Below are 16,310 nucleotides of genomic sequence, written 5' to 3' on the forward strand. Positions count from 1 at the left end.
TTAGGAATTACCTTATAGAAAGGATTTGATGAAATAGGCTTTAAATTGTTACCTATTTTGGGCACTTTTGACTTGGTTTAGGGATGATTGCCCGCTGCTCGTGCGTAGGAATCCCAGTATGCCTTAAGGGTATTTTTGTCTTCTTTTACCCAAGAAACCACGTGTCGCCTTGTGATTATTTTTGGCTCCACAGCGACCACCGCCTCTCCATCCTTAGCATTGGATTCTCAAACTTTTCCTCCGCCTGCATCCTCAAACCCTAATTCCTTAAATTCTGCTTCAATTACTATTCAGAACATCGCCTCCATGGTTCTGATTAAGCTTACTACTACCAATTACCTAACATGGAGTGCTCTATTTGCTCCAATTTTCCGTCGGTATAATCTCACAGGTTTGATTGATGGTTCTTCGCCGACGCTGCCTCAATTTCTGACTGATTCTTCAGGAAATCGTAGCCTAAATCCGGAGTATGTTGCTTGGTTTGAGAATGATCAAAACATTCTCATTTGGCTCAACCCAACTCTCTCTAAATCCCTAATTCCGTACAATGTTGGAGTTTCCTTAGCTCGAGATCTATGGGCCAAATTAGAGTCGCATCTTGCTGCCGCCTCACACTCTCACATTCATGAACTCCGATCTCGCCTTCGAAGCCTCACCAAAGGCGATCTCACTGCTACTCAATATCTTCAACGCACCGAGGAAATCGCTGATGCTCTAGCTAGTGCTGGTGTTCCGGTGGAAGACTTTGAATTAATCTCTGTGACTCTTCACGGCTTACCTCCAGAATTTGATTCCTTTATGGATGCCATTTAGTTTCGCCTTGGTTCCATAACAATTGATGAGTTACATGGTTTACTTCTTAGCAAAGAAATCCAACTGAATAATCGTAAGCAGAGTGCACCGGTGTCATCTTTTCAGGCTTATAACACCTTCACTGGTATTCTTCCTCTACTTGTTAACTCTACCTCTCAAGGCTATATTGCTCATAATACATCTTCCTTCAATACTTCAAGCCTTGAAATGGAGCATAATTTCAATTGCACCACCAACAACAATCGTGGAAACTTCAGGCACAATAATAATCAGAGGTTCAATCATTTCCCTCGGGGTAATAATTAGCGTTATAATCGTGGAGCTCAGTCTAATTTTTCATCCAACAACAAGCTCTATTGTCAAATCTGTCATCAACCTGACCATGAAGCATGCGATTGTCCTCATCATATGGATCCTCACTACAATGGCAAGTCATTTCAATCGGCCTTGGTTACAAGTGCCTTTACTTCATCTCCTACATGGATTGTTGACTCCGGAGCTACATCTCACATGACCAACAACTATGCCAATCTCTAGAATCCTGATGCTTACACAGGCCCTGAACAAGTGTATATTGGTGATGGTAAAGGTTTGCCTATCACTCATTCTGGCTCTTCTACTATTACTACTTCACATAGCAAGTTTGCACTCACGAATGTGTTATATGTGCCTGCTTTAAAACACAATCTACTCTCTGCAAATCAATTCTTAATTGATAATCATTGTTCTATGCATCTTTATCCTTATCACTTCATTATGAAAGATCTTTCTTCGGGGATGATGCGTTTTAAAGGTCCTGTCCATCATGGTTTCTATCCATTTCGTCACTATTCTCAAATTGATGATAGGCAGCAAGCACTCATTGCTACCACTAAAGATTCAAGGAACCTTTAGCACAGTCGATTGGGTCACCCTTCAGCCAAGATTATCAATAAACTAGCTTCTAAGTCTTGTATCTCAGTTGTACAGAATGTAAATAAATCCTTTTGCTCAGATTGTGCATTAGGAAAATGCTCTAGACTACCTTTTGCATCTACTACTTATACCACCAGGAAACCACTATAACTCATTCATACAGATGTTTGGGGCCCTTCTCCTATAGTATTTCATGGTGGTTTCAGGTATTATGTCATATTTGTGGATGATTTTACCAGATAGTGTTGGTTTTATCATCTGAGGAACAAGTCTGATGTACTCTCCATCTTCATACAATATAAATCCTTGGTTGAAAATGTTCTGTGTACAAAGATTATTGCCTTACGATTTGATTCTGGTGGTGAATTCATGAGCAATCTCTTTTCTAATTTCTTGGCCAAGTATGGTATCCAACATTAACTCTCTTGACCACACACCCCGGAATAAAATGGGTGTGCAGAACGTAAACACAGACATCTTGTGGAAACTGCACAAACCCTTCTGGCAGCATCTAAAGTTCCTCATCACTATTGGGTTGAAGCATTTGGAACTTCTATCTATCTGATCAACAGGTTGCCTACTCTTACTTGTTGTTCACCATGGAAGTCTTTATTCAAGAAGGTACCTTCTTATAACACACTAAAGGTTTTTGGCTGCCTTTGTTTTCCATGGCCGAAGCCTTATACCTCTTCAAAATTGGATCCCAAAAGTAAATCTTGTGTTTTCTTGGGCTACAGTCTCAATCATAAGGGGTACAAATGTCTTGATCCCATCATAGGGATCATTTATATCTCTCGACATGTGCTCTTTTATGGGGGTACAATTCTATTTCATCAACCTCATCCTCACTCTCCTATCCCTCACCATAATTCTCTTATTTTATCTCCTGTCATACCATCAACCTTAACCTTTACCTTCAATCCTAACATGCCTTCCCCACCTATCCTACTTGTACCAACCCCATCCTCATCTCACTCTATACCTTAATCAACTTCCACTTCTTCACAAATTCCTTCCTCAGGTTATTTACCAAGCAACCCTGTCATAACTCCAATTTGCAATCACCCTATGCAAACCCGATCTAAGTTAGGTATCTACAAGCCTAAAGCTCTTACTTCAACAAAACATCCTCTTCCCTCTCATTTGTCACTGGATTATATTCTTACAACCTATCTACAAGCCTCTAAACACCCACATTGGCGCCAGGCAATGCATGAGGAGTTCAATGCTCTCCTCAATACCAGAACATGGTCTCTTGTTCCACATCATTCTTCTTAGAACATAATAGGTTGCAATTGGGTTTTTCGCATCAAACGAAAACATGATGGCTCGATAGATCGATACAAGGCCCGGCTGGTTACCAAGGGTTTTCACCAATAAGAAGGCCTCAATTACACTGAAACGTTTAGCCTTGTGGCTAAACCTGTGACAATCCGAATCCTACTCACCATGGCTGCTCAATTTGATTGGTTTTTGAACCAACTCGATGTTAGCAATGCATTCTTGCATGGCACTCTCTCTGAAACTGTTTTTATGCAACAACCTCTTAGATTTGAAGACTCAACCAAGCCAACTCATGTGTGTCGTGTCAGTTTCATAAATCCTTATATAGTCTAAAACATGCTCCCCGAGCCTGGTATGATAAGTTACATGCTGTTCTTCATTCCTTTGGCTTTGTTGGCTCTCCCAGTGACCACTCTCTCTTTGTCAAAAAGGACAAATCCTTGGTCTTTATTCTCGTGTATGTGGATGACATTTTAGTGACTGGTCATTCATCCATTAATTGTCAAACTGTGATCAAACAGCTCAGCACTTTGTTCCCAATTAAGGATCTTGGTCCTTTACACTATTTTCTTGACCTTGAGGTCAAACAATCTTCTACTGGTATTTTCCTATCACAAATAAAATACATTCTAGATTTGCTCACTAAAGCCAAAATGGTTGGCGCCAAACCCTGTAGCACACCACTCAGCACTTCCAAACTCGATCATGATTATTCTCCTCTTGATAAAGCCTCCGAGTATAGGTCTTTGGTGGGTGCTCTTCAATACCTAACCTGGATAAGGCCAGATCTCAGCTTTGCTGTAAATCTTGTATGTAAGTTTATGCATACTCCCAAGGTGCATCATTTCCAAGCTGTCAAGCACATACTCAGGTATCTTAAGAGCACCATTGATCACGATCTCTGGTTTTCTAAATGCTCATCTCTTCCATCTCTCAAGGTCTTCTCTGATGCCGACTGGGCTGGTTGTGAGTTAGATAGGTGATCCACTGGAGGTTATTGCATTTTTCTGGGTAATTCTATCATTAGTTGGAGTGCTAAAAAGTAACCAACTGTTGCTTGTCATCAACAGAGGCAAAGTATCCATCCACTGCAAACACTGCTTCTGAAATCACTTGGATTTGTCAATTGCTCACTGATATTGGCTATTGTCTGCCTTGTTCTCCTCAACTTTGGTGTGACAATGTTTCAGTCATGTCCCTTGCTAAGAATCCTGTTTTTCAAGCTTGGACAAAACATTTAGAGATTGATTATCACTACATACGAGAAAAGGTTGTAGCCAAGCAAATCTCCCTTCATTTCATCTGCACACATGACCAAGTGGCTGATATATGTACCAAATCCTTGTCTAAAGCCAGATTTTTGTTTCTCAGAGACAAACTTCAGCTTCGAGTATCTTCGTTTCGTTTGCAGGGGGATATTAAGGGCAATATTGTAAATGCATCATCTAGGGATAATACTTAGAGGTTAAGGAAAATTGTTAATTGTTATGATTTAATTAGCCTACACAATTTGTATATATGCTCAGATTGTAATCTTATTCATTAAAATGAAATGAAAATATTTTTTTCTCAAAATATCCAAGATCTGAAAGACTAGCTTGCTGGTATTGGACTAAGTAGTCATCATTCAGTGAAAAATCCACCAAACATGTTCTGAGACAATCAAGAAAGGTATCCAAAGGTTCAGGGCCAAAAAAAAATGTTCAGACTTTATTATAATACAAACTAAATATTTAAGAAAGTAGATTTGCTTATAGAAAAATCATAGGATTAGATTTTTCGCTCCTCTTGGGGCATCAATGTCAAAGAATTTTAAGGACATTCCTTAGTGTAATTGTGCTTGATGGTGGAGAAGGTTAGTTTTCTGCTTTTGTCTGATATGTTGGTTGATTTGTTTTTTCATGAACATATTTTCCATCCTCCTTGCCCTTGAAATTTTAATATTTTTTGTAGTTTCTCATAAATAAATTATAAACTAGGCAGTATTATATATAGAGCAAAAAATGTATACGATAAGATGTGTGAAAACTAACACTGCAACCCACATCCAAGTTTATATAAGCACGATAGTCTTCATTAATGTTTTCCAAATTTCCTTACTGTTGAATACTTGGAGCATATAGTTCTCAAGCTTAGATTTCAGGCTTTCATAAAGATCTTGCATTCCCAGTCCAGTTTCACCTGATATGGCAACAGGGTCACCAAATCCTAACCTATAAGCTTCAGCAGCAGCCGTCATAAGAGAATCACTACCATCAAAAAGTGCTTCAGACTTATTCAGGGCAACGACAAGATTGATTCCAGGTGCATTTTTGCGCAACCAGCTCTAGTCACAAGATAACACAAAGGAATAAATAAATTTGCATGCAAAAGGCAAAGAGGCAGTGGTGGCGGCTGTCGCAGTGTGAGGTGGTAGAATTCAAGGTGTTCTTTCAAATTAAAACAGTGAACTAAAAATTTCAAGAGAAAGGCCCTAAAATATTACCCCCTAGTCAACCAGATGTGGCTTACTACTAGATCACATTGTTTGTACTCAAAATATACCTATTTTTACTTATTTGGGCAATTTGGGTAAAATATGGCATTTGGAGGATTAATATGCAAGAAAGCTAATTTGGAAAGATATTTAGATGCAAGTAGAGGGGTTGGACACTATAATATTGTTCTTCCAATTTGTTTTGGTGGTGGAGATTTGTCAAGCATTGTTTAATCCAGATACATGCATCCTTGCAAATGGGTTGGAAGGCAACATACGGGTGTGGATGCAAAGAAAATGTGAAGGAGGCCAACTTGCTTCTTTTAAATGTTAGTTTATTACAAGTGGGAAAACATGTGCTAAAAACATGTGGTGGAGATGCAAATTCCCCTTTTAATATTGTTTCTACATGCAAGTTGGCAAAAGCAATGCAAGCTACCCAAGTAAGGAAATGCAAGCTGCCCAAGCTTCTTTTGGGCAAGTACAAAACCTCAGCATGAGGTTTCCTCCAGACCTCTATAAAAAGGAGCAGATGCACAAGGATTATGGACACTCAAAACAACCAATCAAAACTCTACTCAAATTAGCTCACCAGCTTCCTTGTAGACATTTATTTTTAGCCAAGCATCCTTTGCTTTTCTTGTTTATTAGCTCTGCTACTCACTTGTAGTATCGATCTTATTTGTAGCTTTTATGTACTCATTTCCAGTCATATAAATTACAAGCAATCTGCAATATCAGTCACTTTCCTCTGTCATCTATATTTCCAAGCAACCTTGTCATTTACATATTGTTCTATCTCTCCATATAAGTAAAGTCCTTATTTTTAAGGCAAACAAAGAACCTTAATTTGAGCAACTCCCACTCAAATGGCACAATCTCTTGATTTGAAGTCAAAAGGCGCAACCTCAATCATTCAAATCCCATCTACTAACGGCATCTAGTAGTGGCACACCCGCACCCACCAATCTCGTATGTGCAGTAAATCCCCGGCTTGCCCGCAAGGCACCATGGCGGATTTAGGGAGCAAACATATTTTGGCACGCCCGGTGGGATACTTAGATGGAGTTAGATCATGAACAATCCTTATGTTCATAATTTTTCTGCTTTTTCGAAGGATGACGGTGTGGAAGAGCGCCCAAGCTATGACTATCACATAGAGCCAACCTATGAGTTGCCAACTTATGGGTACATGGCGGAAGAGTACTCAAGTCCCATGGAACATGATTGTCGGCCAACTAATGGCCATCAAATAAATAATAATCTTGCAGATTGGCCAACTTATGGCTATGATGAAGGTTATTATTCTTTTGAAGACAATCATATTCATGAATACTATGATAGGCCAACAAATGGCTTTGAGTATCAAAATGCTTCCAATGAGTACGTAGAGCCAATTTATGAGATGCCAACTCATGATCATCCGGATGAAGAGTTCTACAAAGAGGATGTGGGCAAGTTAGAGAATGTGTCCAAACTCCATAAGGCAAGCATCGAATATGGTGAAGAGGTGACTAAGTGTTTTAAAAAGGTGGAGGAAAGCTATACAACTTTTGGAGAAACTTTGAGAAAGTTGATAGATCAAATGTGTCAAATCCCCTCTACAAAGCACACTCACCCTACTACAACCAAGAAAGAACGGATCATACATGTTGATGAAGGCCAAACAATGGCCCCACCCAATGAAAAATCTATGAAAGTAGATATGGTTGTAGAAGACCAAGCCGACATATCAAAATCGATAACGGCTAAGATGGAGCTTGTGGCTATTGTAGGCCAAACACCAACGCTCGGGGGGCACGAGCCCACACCTCATGTGGAGCCCGAAGAAGAAGAAAATAGCTCCTACACTCTTCCCCGCCAACACGAGCATGTTGTCCACATCGAGATCTCAAGGAGGACAAAGCTTGGGATCAAACATGAATGGCCACCTCCTATGGTTCCCAAGCTATATGGCATGGCCAATTTAAATGGTGGGTATGATCTCTCTACACTCAATTTTAAAAAGAGAAAAAGATTTAAGTGTTGAGAGAAAAATAACACTTGAGCAGCCAAAGGGCTTCATCCAATCTGCCCGAATGGCTTTCTTTTGTGTTATTCTTTTGTGCATTTTCTCCAGTACCTTTCTCCTCCTTTTCCTTTTCCTTCCTTTCTCCTTTTCTTTCTTTCTTTCTTCCTTTCTTTTCCTTCCTGTCTCTCTCTCTCCTGTCTTTCTGCTGCCCAAAACACTTTTATATCTATGTATCTATATTTATATTATATTATATTCTATGATAAAAGTGTTTTGCCCGACAGGGGCTGTATGTACATGTATGTTATAGTGGGGGATGGAGTATATATATATATATATATATATATATATATAGTAATATATTTTATAAAATGTTGCCCGAAAGGACTATATATATAGTTTTTTTTATATATATTTTATATGTTAAATTGCTTTGCCCAAAAGGGCTATGTCAATATATATATCTATATATTATATGTCAAAAAGGACAGTGGAAGTTCTTTGCCCGATTGGGCTTGTCATATATATATATATATATATAGTATATTATATTATATTATATGTATAGCTTTGAAGATAAGACAACAAAGAAAATATAAAAAAATTTGGTTTGTTTTAATTTGCCCGAGAAGGGCTCTCTCTCTCTCCTTTTTGCTTTTAAAAATCTGGGTAACCTTTTTCACTTAGCCCGAGTGGGCATTTCTGTTGCCCGACTAAGGGCTTTCTTTTTGTTGTTTTGGTTCACCCAATAGGGCTTTGTCTTTATGTTCTTTATGTTTTACTGTTTTAATAGCCTGACAAGTCTTTTTATTTATTTATTTTTATATCCACTTGCCCGTTAGGGCCTTTAATTTCCTTTTTCTGTTTGCCCAAAAGGGCTCTGTTTTCTTTGTGTGTTTCCTGTGTTGTTACAAAGAAAAGCCATAAAAATTAAAAATTCCAAAAATTACAAAAACATTTTGCTTTCATGCTTTTGTTTTTTCTTGCTTTCTTTCCCTTTTTGTTTTCTTGCTGGGGAACTTTACAGTAAATATCAAAGAGTTGGGCAGTTTGTGAATAGCCATTTTCACCCTTCTTTCCATTTTTCTCTTATCCAATGAATGTATTTAGCCCGAACCCAAAAGTTGAAATTAGAAAACCATCCAGTGGCTGTACCCAAATTCATGGAATGAGGAGTTTCATAAAAAGCTGAAACTATGGCTTTCTTGCTGAAAAGCATGTCATCTGTGTCTCAATGGCTATTGCAAGAAGAACATGGGGCTATCTTGCCCGACTGGTGGTGCCCGATGGAACCATAACCATGCCTGACGGGAGTGACGTCTTCCCTGCTCACCACCAACAGACTCTGCATGTCTCCCTAACTCTCACCAGCACCTACGACCAAAGCTCGGGCTAATTCGGCAGCTACCAGTAGCGGCTAGAAGAAAGCTCGAAGAAGATAGCAGAAAATGGATGTTGCAGTTTGCCCGACTGGGTTTTCTTTGCATTTGCCCAACAATCTTTCACTCAAATATAGCTGGGGGAGCTTTATATTGAAGATTTTGTCACAGAGCCTCCCAAAGTCTCCGCAGCTATTACAGAAGGGGCATGGAATGTTACTATTGCCCGATGGAGCTATAATCTTGCCCGAAGGGCATGACATCTTCTACACTGCAAATATTTAAATATTGTCAATTAGACATGGGCCCCATGTTTGATCTGGCAAACATATTTGAAGTATTCTTGCCGCAGCTGCTGTATCCCAATCCCTCTGGTGTCTTTGGCTCTTCTTGAAGCCTTTGTGAGTCGTGCAACGCTAAAAATGAATGAGGAAGTCCGCAGGCAGTTCAATATCATTCCAGGTCTCATGAAGGGTATTGCTAAGCCCGACTATGCTACCTGCGTCATGATCTCCACTAATGCACACTTTAAGAAAATGATTCCATCAGATGGCAATATATGCTTCTTACACTGGCGGTGCATAGAACAATACTAAAAAGTACATTCAGGCTTATGCTTCAGAGCATGCAAGGAGTCTTGGGTCGAAGGGTTCAGACCCATACAAGGCAGCAGTAATTGGTGACACCATTGGAGACCCACTCAAGAACACCTCAGTTTGCCCGAATGACCGACAGTTTCTCTCGGTCCTTCTGTTATCCAAGATGAAACCATCAGGGTAGTGTACTCTTCCCAAACCATGGCTCATGTTTCAACGGAGCAGGCCTCTTCCTCAACAACCAGATGGAAATTTTGCGTAAGATGAATCTGTCAAAAATGAGGCGAGCAGCGAAAAAACCAAAAGTGAGGTAGACAACGCGAGGAAATCCCATGAGCCCGGGGTGGCGTTGTGGCTCCAGAACGAATACATGGGTGGTGTCTTGGAGTTGCAGCTTGTGCGAAGAACATCAACCAGCAGAGCAAATTCCAGTACAGCTCAATGGAATGGATAAGTGAGCAACAAATGCAATCTGATTATCTCTCAGTATGGGAAGAGAAATCTGGATTTTTGCTGGCTAGGGAGAGGAGTGTGTGAGCACTAATCATACAAGACTGTAAGGCTCTCTCTCTTTCCCTGTCCTCTTCCTTTTCTTCATTTTTCTTCCTGTTTTCCCCTCTTATCTCTTCTGTTTTCCTTTGGTCCGAAAGAGGGTCTCCCCCTTTTTCTTCTTGTTTATTTTTTATTATTTCTTTCTCTTCCTCTCTCTCCTTCTCTTTTTATTTCTTTTCCTTTCTCTTTCTCCGTGTCTCTGTTAAAGTCTGTTATCTTTACTTTGACCAAGTGGGATATATATATACATATAGAAGAAAAGTACTGAAAAGAAACAAAAAAAAATATATATATCTTATAAGACTGGCTGCTTTTCTTCCTGCAGCCTGAAATGGCTGTCTCTATCTTCTTTTCCTTCTTGTCCCCTTTCGTTTCAAGTTGCCCGAATGGGCTATGTATTATATATATATAAATGGTCTAAGATAGGCAAGTCTAATCCAACCTTTCGGGCAAAGAAAAGGTTGTTGGACTATAATATAATATATATAGTAGTATATTATATTATGTAAATATAAGGGAATTAGAGTACTTTTGCCCGAAAGGAGTAGATTATATATATTATATTATATATTATATATTATATATGAAACAGGCAAAAAAGAAAAAGAAGAATAAAAATGATAGTTGCCCAAGTTTCTCTCTTCTCCATCTGTTTCTATACTTTCCAGTTTGCCCGACTTCGGGAATTTGTCCAGTTTATTATCTATGTAACCAATGAGGATGCTTCCACGTTTTTTTGGTATCAACAAGAAGGATGCATAAGTCAGACAACATTTTTCCAATGCTAGTTGCACTACCAATTGCCTTGCTCATCTTGCCAAGTTTCTCAACGACAAAAGGATCGAGGAGGTAGACGTGCCTCTTCCTTCGACATCAATTCTAGCAGCATTGGAGTTGTAAGTTTCACAAACTTTGCTCAAATTTGTAAAACTTGGGGGGCACTGTTTGTACTCAAAATATACCCATTTTTACTTATTTGGGCAATTTGGGTAAAATATGGCATTTGGAGGATTAATATGCAAGAAAGCTAATTTGGAAAGATATTTAGATGCAAGTAGAGGGGTTGGACACTATAATATTGTTCTTCCAATTTGTTTTGGTGGTGGAGATTTGTCAAGCATTGTTTAATCCAGATACATGCATCCTTGCAAATGGGTTGGAAGGCAACATACGGGTGTGGATGCAAAGAAAATGTGAAGGAGGCCAACTTGCTTCTTTTAAATGTTAGTTTATTACAAGTGGGAAAACATGTGCTAAAAACATGTGGTGGAGATGCAAATTCCCCTTTTAATATTGTTTCTACATGCAAGTTGGCAAAAGCAATGTAAGCTACCCAAGTAAGGAAATGCAAGCTGCCCAAGCTTCTTTCGGGCAAGTACAAAACCTCAGCAAGAGGTTTCCTCCAGACCTCTATAAAAAGGAGTAGATGCACAAGGATTATGGACACTCAAAATAACCAATCAAAACTCTACTCAAATTAGCTCACCAGCTTCCTTGTAGACATTTATTTTTAGCCAAGCATCCTTTGCTTTTCTTGTTTATTAGCTCTGCTACTCACTTGTAGTATCGATCTTATTTGTAGCTTTTATGTACTCATTTCCAGTCATATAAATTACAAGCAATCTGCAATATCAGTCACTTTCCTCTGTCATCTATATTTCCAAGCAACCTTGTCATTTACATATTGTTCTATCTCTCCATATAAGTAAAGTCCTTATTTTTAAGGCAAACAAAGAACCTTAATTTGAGCAACTCCCACTCAAATGGCACAATCTCTTGATTTGAAGTCAAAAGGCGCAACCTCAATCATTCAAATCCCGTCTACTAGTGGCATCTAGTAGTGGCACGCCCGCACCCACCAATCGCGTATGTGCAGTAAATCCCCGGCTTGCCCGCAAGGCACCATGGCGGATTTAGGGAGCAAACACACATGATATAAGGTTTCTCATTCACAATCAATAATCCCACATACACACATATTCGGATGTATTTGCATGCATGCATAGTTTTACATGTATACCCAAAATCCCCCAAAAACATACATTTCATTTAATAAACCAAATTAAACCACATTTTCATTTTACATAAAGAAAGCCATGCTAGCCTCCACATAACTAACCTTACATCTATCAGGAAAACCGCAAACTGAGACCTTGCAAGAACGCTTGCAGTCATTCCTGATGTTCTATCAAGAATAGAGCCTGAAGATGCAGCCGTTTCTAAGCCAGCTGAGTCCAATACCCTAAATCGTAGATCACCCAATTTGGCAATGCCTTCTCTTATGTCACGAGTAACATGATCATCTGGTGTGTTGTAGACAAAAGGCTCCCACCTCCGGATTAAACTAAAAAGAAACCCACACAAATTAAAAATAAAAATAAAAAAATTAGAAAGCAAGGCCAAGAACATTACAAATTACAACATCTGCCTTCATTTTCTCTTTTTGACAAGTAAAACGAAAATTATGCCAAATGCACGTAGTATACAAAGTTTAATGAAAAAAAGGGCAACATGAACTACTGACCGATTAAACAAAGCTGACTTTCCCACATTCGGGCACCCAACAAGAACTACAGTGGGAAGCAGATTCTTGTTCACTTTGGTGAAATCCACTGGGTTTTGGTACAATCCCCTAATTTTCTCGGCAGTTACATTGCAATCAGAATTGACATTGGGTTCCTCCAAATGACCAGCTGTACCCTTGCAAGAATTAGAAGTAGACAGTTGATAACTGGGTAGTGTGCAAAGCTCCTTTGTGGCCTGAAGAATCCAGGGATGCAAGATTGATTTTGACCTGCAGTGAACCCTAAACCATAAAGATGGATTTCCAATGCAACTTGTTGATGCACAAAATCGGTGAGGACTTTGGTACAACAGAAAGTGTTAAGTTTGTGACCTTCGCTAGATTGCTCCGGTCACTAGTGTGGATAAGTATGTAAATGGATAGAGATAGGGAAGCAAACACAAGATGTACATGGTTCACCCAAATTGCCTACGTCCACGGAGTAGAAAAGTTCTCATTAATTGTGAAGGGTCTACACAAGTACATAGGTTCAAGCTCTCCTTTAGTGAGTACTAGTGAATGATTTAGTACCAATGACATTAGGAAATATTGTGAGAGAATGATCTCTATTTATAGAAGAGAGTTTATAGCTTCATTCTGACATTGACACGTGTCGTGTTGTGATTGGCTTCTGTTGTTGACACGTGTCGCGCTATGATTGGCTTCTGATGTAAACACGTGTCGCGCTGTGATTGGCCTCCTGGTTGAAGGGAAACTTTTCTGGGTCCTTGACAGTATAACGTTGACTTGTGCTCAATAGTTTCGGGATTGGTCAAGTATGGTACGAACATTGCTCCCCTAAGTTCCCAAGTGAGGGAAGCTCTTCGGTTGGGGACTTGGAAGATCCAAGCCATTGAGTAATCACGAAACTTCTAAGTACTGAATAGTGGTATCATTTTCACTTGCCTTATCTGTCTCATATGTAGATGTGGCATTTTCTTTGGAAGTACTTTTCCTCCATCCAGGGGTGGTATCTTTAACCGATGAAGATGCACAAGGTAATGTATCAATTTCACTTGAAGCTTACTTGTAGTTTCGGGGTTGGTCAAGTGCGATACAAACCCTATAGTAGGAGTCCCCCAAGTCACCGAGTTAGGAGATTTGCCGAAGGAGGTAACATACAAGGTAAGCAATCAGACTTCCAAGCAAGTAACCTAGATCGGAGGTTTGACTTCGGCTTCTGGTTGATTGTTCTTCTTCTCCTTGTGTCGTAAACAGCAACAGGGATAAGGAGAAGCAAATGGAGAAGAGATGATATGAGATACTTTTGGTTTTGAAGAAGTAACTTTCCACAGGCTTATTCTTGAACTGGGCTGGAGGGTTTTCTGGTTTCCTCCAGAGTATAAGGCCGACTCAAGAATTTGAGGGTCAAAACAAGTCCATCAAATCTAGAGTACGTTCGACCTTAATGATATGGGATATGTTTGCTGTCAACAAAGTAGTGGGTGTGGTATGGCGAGGCTTTGCTTTTTAGCGATGGTGTCAGCGAAAGGTTGTTGAAGCTTCTCGAGTTATTCGGATAGGGCAGCGATGCTGGGTTTGGATTTGATTTAGACTTCTTTGTCTGGGTGGTGTGGTTCTATAGGAAGGGCATTGTGTTGTAGTGATATGTTCCAACTCATCATTGATCTTTCTGCTTCAATCTCTTACAGCATTTGTACTCGATGTAGGAGTGGAATGCAACCTTTGCATTTAAATGGTCCTTAAGAACACTACTTCTCAGCGACTCATCTATGTGTGTCAGCTTCAATGTAAAAGGTCAATATCGTATCAACTATTTTGAGGTATTTGTAGAAGGGCTTTGTGACCTTGACAACAGTTGAGGATGAGTACTCGAGAGCAATGTTGGGCAAACAACCATGCAAAGATTTCAGGCAATCAGTTCTAGATCGAAAGTTTGATTTCAGGTTCCGACTGATTGCGTTTTTTCTCCTTGTTCTGCAGGTAAGAGCAAGGGCAAAGGAAAAGACAGGGAAAAAGCATGATATGGGATGCTCTTGCTTTTAACCCTGATGATATGAGATACTCTTGCTCTGGTGTGGCTTGTTTGCAAAGGTATTATCGGGGGAAAAAAAGCTGAGTATTTCGAGAGACTATGCTGGGAGTGCCCTCTCGGATGTGAATAAAAGTTGAGCATTTTTTTTTATTTGCAGGTATGCCTGGCTGTGGAGGATGAAGGTCGACATATATAGGAGTCTCCCTAACAACAAGTAGTAATGTTTGTTGATGCACAAAATCAGTGAGGACTTTGGTACAACAGAAAGTGTCAGGTTTGTGACCTTCGCTTGGTTGCTTCGATCACTAGTGAAGATAAGTACGTAAATGAATAAGGACAGGGAAGCAAACACAAGATGTACGTGGTTCACCCAGATCGGCTACGTCCACGGAGTAGAGGAGTTCTCATTAATTGTGAAGGGTTTACACAAATACATAGGTTCAAGCTCTCATTTTGTGAGTTCTAGTGAATAGTTTAGTACAAAATCACATTAGAGATTATTGTGGGAGAATGATCCCTATTTATAGAGGAGAGTTTCTAGTTTTGTTCTAACATTGACACGTGTCGTGTTGTGATTGGCTTCTGATGTCGACACGTGTCGAGCTGTGATTGGCTTCTGATGTCGACACGTGTCGCATTGTGATTGGCCTCCTGGTTGAAGGGAAGCTCTTCTGGGTCCTTGATGGTATAACGTTGACCGGTGCTCAGTAGTTTCGGGATTGGTCAAGTATGGTACAAACAGTGCTCCCCTAAGTTCCCGAGTGAGGGAAGCTCCTCGGTTGGGGACTTGCAAGATCCAAGCCATTGAGTAATCATGAAACTTCTAAGTACTGAAGTGTGGTATCATTTTCACGTGCCTTATCTGTCTCATATGTAGATGTGGCATCTTCTCTGGAAGTACTTTTCCTCCATCCATGGGTGGTATCTTTAACCGAGGAAGATGCACAAGGTAATGTATCAATTTCACTTGAAGCTTACTTGTAGTTTCGGGCTTGGTCAAGTGCGATACAAACCCTATAGTAGGAGTCCCCCAAGTCGCCGAGCTAGGAGATATGCCGAAAGAGGTGACAGACAAGGTAAGCAGTCAAACTTCCAAGCAAGCAACCCAGGATCGGAGGTTCGACTTTGGCTTCTGGTTGATTGTTCTCCTTCTCCTTGTCTCTCATTCAGCTCCCAGGATAAGGAGAAGCAAATGGAGAAGAGATGATATGAGATACTTTTGCTTTTGAAGAAGTAACTTTCCACAGGCTTATTCTTGAACTGTGCTGGAGGGTTTTCTGGTTCCCTTCAGAGTATAAGGCCGACTCAAGAATTTGAGGGTCAAAACAAGTCCATCAAATCTAGAGTACGTTCGACCTTGATGATATGGGATACTTTTGCTGTTGACGGAATAATGAATGTGGTATGGAAAGGTGTCGTGCGGTAGTGATCTGTTTCAGCTCACCGTTGAACCTTCTGCTTCAATCTTTTGTATGGCAGAAGTGGTGTGCAACCTTTGCATTTAAATGGTCCTTCAGAACATTCCTTCATAGTGACTCATCCACGCTTGGCAGCTTCAGTGTAAAGAGCCAATATCTGATCAACTGTCATGAGGTATGTGCCGGTGGAATTCATGACCTTGACAGCAGTTGAGGATGAGTTCTCGAGAGCAATGCTAAGTAAGTAACCAGGCAAAGGTCTCAGGCAGTCAGTTCCAGATTGGAGGTTTGATTTCAGGTTCCGACT

The 16,310-nt window shown here is 40.0% G+C and overlaps 1 pseudogene; it reads right to left on the reverse strand.

The window, feature by feature from the left end:
* The window catches only part of LOC114820443 (uncharacterized), a 90,773-nt pseudogene that overhangs the window by 43,328 nt on the left and 31,135 nt on the right, over positions 1 to 16,310 (reverse strand).

The sequence above is a fragment of the Malus domestica genome, chromosome 13, assembly GCF_042453785.1.
Source record: "Malus domestica chromosome 13, GDT2T_hap1".
NCBI lineage: Eukaryota > Viridiplantae > Streptophyta > Magnoliopsida > Rosales > Rosaceae > Malus > Malus domestica.